Source organism: Tachysurus fulvidraco, chromosome 14 (genome assembly GCF_022655615.1).
Source record: "Tachysurus fulvidraco isolate hzauxx_2018 chromosome 14, HZAU_PFXX_2.0, whole genome shotgun sequence".
Lineage (NCBI taxonomy): Eukaryota > Metazoa > Chordata > Actinopteri > Siluriformes > Bagridae > Tachysurus > Tachysurus fulvidraco.
This window is the reverse complement of record NC_062531.1, coordinates 14,267,120-14,275,779: the sequence shown is the minus strand read 5'-3', so window position 1 is coordinate 14,275,779 and position 8,660 is coordinate 14,267,120. Positions and strand designations below refer to the sequence as shown.

The 8,660-nt window shown below is 38.0% G+C and overlaps 1 long non-coding RNA gene across 2 annotated transcripts; it reads right to left on the bottom strand.

Moving 5' to 3' along the window:
- Positions 1 to 4,503: 4,503 nt before the first annotated feature.
- LOC113656162 lies at positions 4,504 to 8,532 on the bottom strand. Of its 2 annotated transcripts, XR_007137714.1 has the most exons (4): positions 8,290 to 8,532; positions 7,655 to 7,940; positions 7,024 to 7,166; positions 4,504 to 4,734 (listed from the first exon to the last, which is right to left on the bottom strand). It is a non-coding gene; the product is annotated as an uncharacterized LOC113656162 (long non-coding RNA). The 2 variants fall into 2 exon arrangements; XR_003443869.2 differs by lacking the exon at positions 4,504 to 4,734 and having other exon boundaries at positions 4,924 to 7,166; positions 8,290 to 8,501.
- Positions 8,533 to 8,660: the final 128 nt, after the last annotated feature.

The window sequence follows — 8,660 nt, the reverse complement described above, 5'->3', positions numbered from 1 at the left end:
ATTCGTTTTAAATCTGCACCAGCATACCCTATTTCATCACTCTGTTTGAGTGAAAAGCTTTTCCTGCAAGTTTCTCACATCTTCCAGTGCCTTCAGGCCTGTTGCTGTTATATCTATTGGAAATCTGTCGTCACTTGCAGGGTTGGTACATTACCAATAGCAGGTGGTGCATCGGCTAGGTTGCCTGGCCTGGGGCTGATGGACACACAGAAAGAGGTGTATGTTTCTAAATACCTCCTGTTTTTCCAAAATATATCCTCAACAAAAGAACTTGCTTAGACATGGCAGTTATACACAAAGGTGTTAGTGGCTCCAATGAAGTGTCATCATTGCTTGTGCATTATTAAAATCTCCAAATATTCATCTTATAATGCTATAGAGAATAGATTTATGAGAGGCCATGGAAATGCCATGTGGCTAACCCACTTTTGAATGTTATTCTGTCAACAAAGTGATTCACTCACAAAAAAGATATCAAACAAACGATATATAAGGAAGGCAAATTATCATGGAGGTTTACTTAGTAGGTGTGTGTGATGACTGACTGAACTGACACAGGACGCAGCAGTGCATTTCCTCTCAAGTGTTCTCCTGTGGATAAGCTGCATGTAGCTGTCAAGGTGTGGGGTTCAACGCAACAAAACGTCCTCCAATCATATCAGTCAGCTAATCAGCACCGCCATCACCAAAAATATTTCTTACCCCAGTCGCCAGAAATGAAAGCTAAGCACTTTTCTCCTCCCCAATCTGACTTCTAACACTTTACCTGTGGTGTAGGTTCTCTTTGATCAAGCAAGACACTGAGGACGTAAGGACTTGAATCAGACAGCAGGTATGCGGCACACAAGAAGCTACTCTCACTGAACAGACAATTAGTGTTTGCTGCTTTGTGGCTGCTTTGTAGGTGATGGTTCATTGCCAGTCAATCTTCTAAGCAGCTGTTATGTCACCAAATCCTCCAAAGCTTCATAAATGCTGCTGGAGTCAGACATTAAAAATATGTAAAAGGCTGGAAGAATACATGGGTTTCCTTTTCTATCATTAAAAAAAAAAAAAAAAAAAATCTGAGAAATATTGATCTTTTGCTTGTTGTTGTTGTTTTTATGGCTATTATTAATTTGTTTTTAATACGTTACTAACTTACACACATTATTTGTACACACTACATCTATTAAATCATTCATTCTTGGTTGTTTACATTTATTCATATTCTTCTCTATTTTTCACAAGTATTCCATGCCAATTGTTTTCCATTTTTTAATTGAACATTCAGCATTGTCCAAACATAAGAGCCCTCCGTCAGGGTATTTCCCCCTAAGCATTTTTCATTTATTCATATTGACATACTGTACAGTTATACTGAAAGTCTATTACAGACTGCCAGCATATAATGAGTAGCAAAAGCGTGCATTTGTTCACTTTTCAGAACAATCTGATATTAGACAAATGCATATTGCACTTTTCTCAGTTTTAGAAGTACTGGGTGTGCTGCACTGGTCTGGAAATGTCATCTATGTCTGTGCACAGAAGTGCATTTCAGCTGTTGTACATTCTGAGTAATGATGCAGCCAGAAAAAACTTCAACTCCTCCACAGTGCACTTGGGGTGTGAACTTAGAAACTTTAAATGGTCTGACACATTCTGCTGATGAATTGTGTTAAAATGACCTAATGACTTATCTTGGGTGTGGCTCGGGTGTACTCCAGCTAACCATTATTAAGACTTCTGAGAAACTTTCTCATGATACTCTCAGTCAAAAAAAACAACAACAAATATACTATGTGTTCACCTTGTGAATTTATATGAGAACTATGTCATTTTTAGTCATTGGCAGTAAAATTATATAAACCACTGTATGGTGTATGGTGCACCCCCACTTATTTATATTACATATGACATATTCAGGTCTACTGGATCTGTGAGAAATGAGAGCTTAGATATTATTATATACTGTAAATGACAAAGAAATGTAGTTGCCTGAGCTGACTTCCGTCTCTAACCTCCATATGCTATGTTTACACATACAACAACTTGCAACGACAAAGCAACCAGAGACTATTGATTTTAAATGAGAACTGGTGTCTTCTGCCAACAGGAGTGACAACAGCCGTTGGTGACTAGATGTGGGTGTGGGCTTAGTAAAAGTTAAAAAAGATTAACTTCATGCAAATACGGGGTGACTTGGTGTAGAGACTACCATTGGGAGTGAAGACAGAAGAGCGCAAGTGATCCGTGACAAATGCAGCTTCTTCTTCAGCTCGTGTGATGATGCATATACACACTACTGAATTTTATATAAATGCTCTCCCTCCAGAATGCTAGTTGTGACACCCACTGCTAAACGTTATTACTATGGCAACCAGAAGTAAGAACACATAGTGTTGACTTAGCTTCACACCTTCTTCGTGTTTTTGTGTCTGTCATTTCTCCCAAACTCCTCAAATTTTTATATTTCAAACACAAAATCTTTTCTATTTCTGAATTCCTTCTTTCTAATTTACACACTTGCGAAAAGGTCTTAAAAAACAGTTATCTGGTCAGTTCTACATTCCTCTGTCATTGCTGTTTGTTCATCTAAAGATTTATTGATAGAGACTTTAAAGCTTCTTTAAAGCTCCTTTAAAGCATCACTCTAGATGCATGCGCTTACCAAATGCCAGTAAGGTAAATGTCTAAAAATTTCCTCATTCTAGGAATAAGCCACCAGCAATGAAGGCCAACATGATGAGGATAGAACTAGGACCAGGAATGACTACTTCAAGTGCTGGACAGAAGGTCTCCAACTTTGAGGACACAGTACAAATGCACCAAGTTCAAGGTGTTCATTTGGAACAAACACATTGAAAATCTGCTCCTTATGTGCTGTATAAAACACATGTGCATGTAGTCAATGGGGCGATCTTTATCATTCACATGAAATGTTTTGTATGTGTAAATGACCCTGAAGGTGTTCTGACAAATGATTCAATTTCAATATTGAAGAAAACCTTGTTTTCTCTATATTTGTCCCTTCACTATCTTTATTTAACAGGTTAACTATCAAACAAAAGGGAATTTATTAAATAATAAGAACATAATATATCTGGATCATTTAATATTATATTAAAAAGTATTGTTTTAATATACACAGATCCATGCACACGTCGCACAAGGGTGAAATAATTATAGGACTACAAGGAGTTGCAGTACAAAGAGTGAGAGTATAGACACATAAAAATTAATAAGAATTTATGACAGGGAATGGTGCTATCAAAGTCTAATGTGATATCTGTAAGATGTTTGTCTTGGCCTCTTGGGAGTATTTTAATGTTCTCACTTTAAAGCAGTGTGGAGTTACAGATTTACAGGAGATATGTATGAAGAACCACTGATCATATCAGACCAAAAATGATGTGATCCTGCATTCTTTTAGGAGATAAATCCCGGTGATCTTTATATGAAATGTTGAAATTATAAATGAAATGTTACACATTAAAAGAAGTATCAGGGGATTATAGAGAAGGTGGCATTGCTTCACTTGACCTTACAGCAATGTGTTTGTAGCTTAGCCCTAAAATTGTTCTATTTTCAAATGGTGTGTCTGGTCATAATTTAAATGCCTTGAAAACTGTAAGGAAAGTCATCAGTATTCTGCTGACAGTATTATGAAAGAGCATAGAAATAATGATAACAATATACCATTGTAATCACATTATTTGCTTTGATCAATGATGTATAGTTTTAATTCCATGTTTGAGCTAAGACTAGGCGCAATAGATAGTTTATCATGGAGGAGGAGTCACTGTGAGAAATCTAAATTTGTATTACTTACAGATTATTCTTCTTTTAGAGGAACTGCAATAAAAGCTAATGTTCTTCTGACGGGGTCGCATATAAATATGGTCTTTTTGATGAGAGGATAGTTTCTGGAATGAAATAGGAATGGTAACATAGCAGCTTCTGTAAGTACAATTATTTACTGTGGACTTCAAAAAGAGGAGTTTGTGATTCTCATGTGAGCGATCTCTTTTCATTTTCCTGGGATCAGTGTTGGCGAGGTGGGAATACACTGTTGATGGGACACCAGTAATGAAGCATGCACACAAACACATTCACACAGTCATTCACACCTAAAGATGCTGCCAATACATCAACCAGCATGTTTTTGGGAGCTGGTAGGAAACTGGAGATTCCAGAAGAAATCCAATGATGCTTGATTAAATGATTTTGAGATTCTGACATATTTGAATTTTTAAAACAGCCACAATAATGAGGCTTTGATGATTAAAAATCCAGTAGTGGAAGGATGACATAGGAAATGCAGGGAAAAAAGCAGGACACCATGAAGGAAACTTTTTTATATAATATAATTATATAATTACAATATTTTATATACTACACTTACCTCCACTTCAAATAATCTCTCTCTCTCTCTCTCTCTCTCTCTCTCTCTCTCTCTCTCTCTCTCTCTCTCTCTCTCTCTCTCCTTACTCATACTAGAAGTAAGGAGTATAAGCAGCTCAAGATGCTCAGTTGTATAACAATAGCAATGCCTTTCCATGCATCACACAGTGACATATAGAATGAAACTCCATTATTCCAGGCCAAATAAGCATTTAGCCTGCACTGGGATTGCATGGTGGGCAAAAAGTAAGACTTGCTTGTGAGTGTGGCAGATGAGTCCAGGAAGATTGTATTAAATAGAGAGAAATGATATCTGTTCCTTCCCCAGTGTGTAGTTCTGACATGGAGCAGCTGTAAACACACAAATGTGTTAATATCAGTACATGTGCTCAGCTAGATCAGCACATGCAGTCACATTCATGCTCAATGAGGTCCTAATAAAGACTGCAACTTTTGTCTCTGGCTAAGATGTATGTGGCTACTGACTGCTTTTTTAACCTGTCTCAATGGAATATGCAGATAAAAACAGTGGGAACTGAATTGGGAAGACTGAATTTAATGAGCAAAATTTAATAAACTTTCTGTGACATGTCAAAATGCTTTATACAGAGCCCATGTTCTATATAGCTACAGCCACAGCAGAACAAATAATGAAGCTGTCCTAGATCCAGGCCTGGTAGGAAATCCAAAGACATGTTAAAGGCCTTTTTATTCACATATTATTACACATGATGGCTCTCACGCATGCTATGCATATACATGTTATGTATTTATATTTTATATGTCTTTCAAGTTCTAGTAATGTGCTAGATTTTGTTCTGTTACAAATCCAATTATGTAATTAACAAAAGCAGAAAATATTAGAAAGCATTATAAAGATTGCCAAGATGAGCAGGTTCATTTTCCCAGACCACTGATAAAAAAAGAAAAAATTCTTGCAAGACAAACTGATATGCACTTCGAAGTTGCCTTGGTTTTGGAAAAACACTTTATGTCTTCTAGGCCTGTCAACTAGTCTATTTTTTCTTCCTAGTACAGTACAAAGTGAGAACAAACAGCTGCTGCACATGCCTCTTCATCAGCATTCATCAGAACAGTGTCTGAGCATCTTTTTGATTTTCTGCCACTGTCACAGCTTCGCATAACCATATAACCTCCTCTGGTGTTGGATGTGGATCTGAGTAGCTTGTTGAGTTTAGTCAAATTTAAAACCATAATAAATTATCAAAACCAATATAGGCAAATGACTGAAGCAGACAGTGAAATACAGTGGACTCCGAGCTGTAGGTGATGTGAGCACAAGCACACTTGCTGTAATGTGAACACTTTCTGAGAAAAATATCCGATGTTGTGGCATGAATGGAACAATTCAAGCTGCCTGTATAATTTGGAAAATTACATAATTCTATACTATAATATTTATATGCCTGTTGTCCTCACATGGATCATAATTTATGCAGTCTTTTTAGAATAATTACATTTTCAGCTGCAGTCTTTCTCATAATTGTTATGTACTTGTTTAAAATTTAATGTGCTGAGCTGCATTGTTTAAACGGATATAAGAAGAACATGATTGTCAGTATATAATTTGTTTCCTCTTTAAAAGCATTAGGCTGTTAGGACTAGCATATTTGTCAATGCCTCTGTATTTGTATGTTGCAATATCCAGAGGGTCAGTTTATGGGCTGTAAGCCCTCCATTGTTATCCCTGCTTTCCTGTTCATTAATCATTTATGTGAGACAATTGATGGATGAAGCACAGCAGAAATTTCAGCACGAGGCTTTGGACATTCTCTGAGGTATGCATTGTGTTGTGTTGTGTAGGGGGTTTTGGCTTGGGCACACAGGCTACACGCGTATGTTTGTGTTTGCCTGTGTCTCAGTGCACTGCAGGGCCATGTGCAGAAGTGCCACCCAGATCCTCTTTCACAATCACTCCATTGTCTTGGCCAAGGCAGCATTACAGCATGGCCTGTGATTTGTATACAAATGATCACCAGCAGATCTGACTTAGGGCATTGCAATGATAAGTGCTGTTCCATAACTGGCACAGGGAATCCTGAATATGGCAATAGGGACCGGATAAGACAGGGATTTCAATGTCAGTTGAACAGTATACAATGTCCTTACTCCTCTGTATCTACAGCACATTCTTTTAAAAACAGAACATCTCTTTAAAAACATAATTGCCTAACATAATTGCCTAAACCAGGTAAACATAAGGGAACACAGCTTTCCTGATCAAATCATTTTTGCTGTTCCATAATCATTTAATTGGAAACAGAAATAAACTGTTCTATGAGAAATATGTGAGAAAAGATTTGACTGCCGATCAATGGTTTTGCGTATAAATATGATGCTGAAAGTAGAGAACCAGTGTTCAAATGCAAATGTACATCGACTGAAAAATTTGATAATAAAATATCAAAGTATATATAATATGAATGTCACAATGTTTTCATCTTTAAAGGGATTCAATGTTCATTGTAGACAGCTGGTCTAGGTTAATATTACAAATTTCACTGCCTGTCTTCTCAAGATTTCCATGGCCTGAGCATGAGATTCTTAGGAAAATATTGCATCCAAAAATTTTCATAAGCTCTACTTCTTGGCAAAGAAACCTGAAAAAAAGTCCAATACCAAATTCTGTGTTTGGAAAAGGGCTGTGATGATGTTGTTGGTGTGGTGACCTCATACACCCCCCTGCTTCTGCTGGCTGGAGTGGAGGAGGCATGGTGCATGCTGTAATTAAGGAAGATTGATGTCCACCAACACTCTGAAGCCTAAATCACACAACACACACAGTGTCCTGAGATCTACTTGTTCAACAGTACAAATCTACCATGGCATATATTCAGTTAAGACTGGTTGAGCCAAAAGTTTATGAAATCTAATAACTTTAATTATTACTTGTGGCTGTTTATAACCTTCATAACAACCTTCTGCCCATGCCATAACACTGCGTCCACCGTTTTTAATGGCATTATGCTTTGGATGCTTTGGATAAGCCCTTTCTTTCCTTCCCCATACTCTTTCCTTCCTATCGTTTTTAGTTCCAGAAATTATCAAGATTTATATATTTTCTAGCAGAATCAAGTCTAAACGTGACTGTTATCAGTGGTTTGTGTCCTGATATTAATCATCTGTATTTACAATGATGGAGATGTGTTTTGACACTTGGCAATGATGAGTTTGAAATTACTGTGACAAGTGTGAGACTATCCAAATAATTCTGGACCGGACTGAATATTCATGATGTTTGTGAGCCTACCTCATTATGTTCAAGGTCGAGCTTCCACCAGGGGGCGCGAAGATGCGCATGCGCATTGCAGATCAGCGGCTTTAAAACGCAACAAGTGCAACAGCAACAAGAACAGCATGTAATTTTAGCTAATAAAGACACGCAGTATTCCAGTGGAACTGTGTGTATGTATGTAGTTATGCGTCTTCTGTTATCCTGCAGCTCTGTGTTGTTAAATGTCCAGTTCCAGATGAAAGCAGTGCATCTCAGGTCCCTATTGCTTGGGGATCACTTGCATGGCATTTAATGTGACCTGCTGTTCAGAGGGAAACAAACAGAGTCCAGAGGTTGGGGTTAATAACAGCATCGACATGTTGTGATGGTGAACCAGTAAATACACTGATGTGTAAAGACCTCATTTAAAAATGAGCAACTGAACATTTCTCCACATCTATTTATTAATGCTAATTAAAAGATCTCCCTAATGAGGAGCATGTTCACTCACTTATTATGGATTTAAAGTAATAGTTTGTCTCATGCAAATAATGATTGTCTCCTCTAAAATAGACACTATCTGACATTAGAGTGTAGAGAATTACACTCCCCCCCATTACAATCTCTCCCCCCCCCCCCCCCCCCATTAATTGAATTATGTTCAAGGTTACACAAGTGATTCCTTTTCCCCGCCGTAACGCCTCATCCTCATTTGGACCAATAATGCTGCTTTTTGTCCTCCCGAGTCCGAGTCTCTCTTCAGTGTTTCCATCTGACCGTCGGTTTGCCTCCTCCTTCTCCACACACACACACACACACACACACACACACACACACACACACACACACACACACACACACACACACACACACACACACACACACAGAGAGAGAGAGAGAGAGAGAGAGAGAGAGAGAGAGAGAGAGAGAGAGAGAGAGAGAGAGAGAGAGAGAGAGAGCAGAAGAGATCACGGTGCTGAACAGAACAGTGAGCTGTACGTGGCTGATGATTAGCATGACGCGCCGGAATGGTATTCGGACC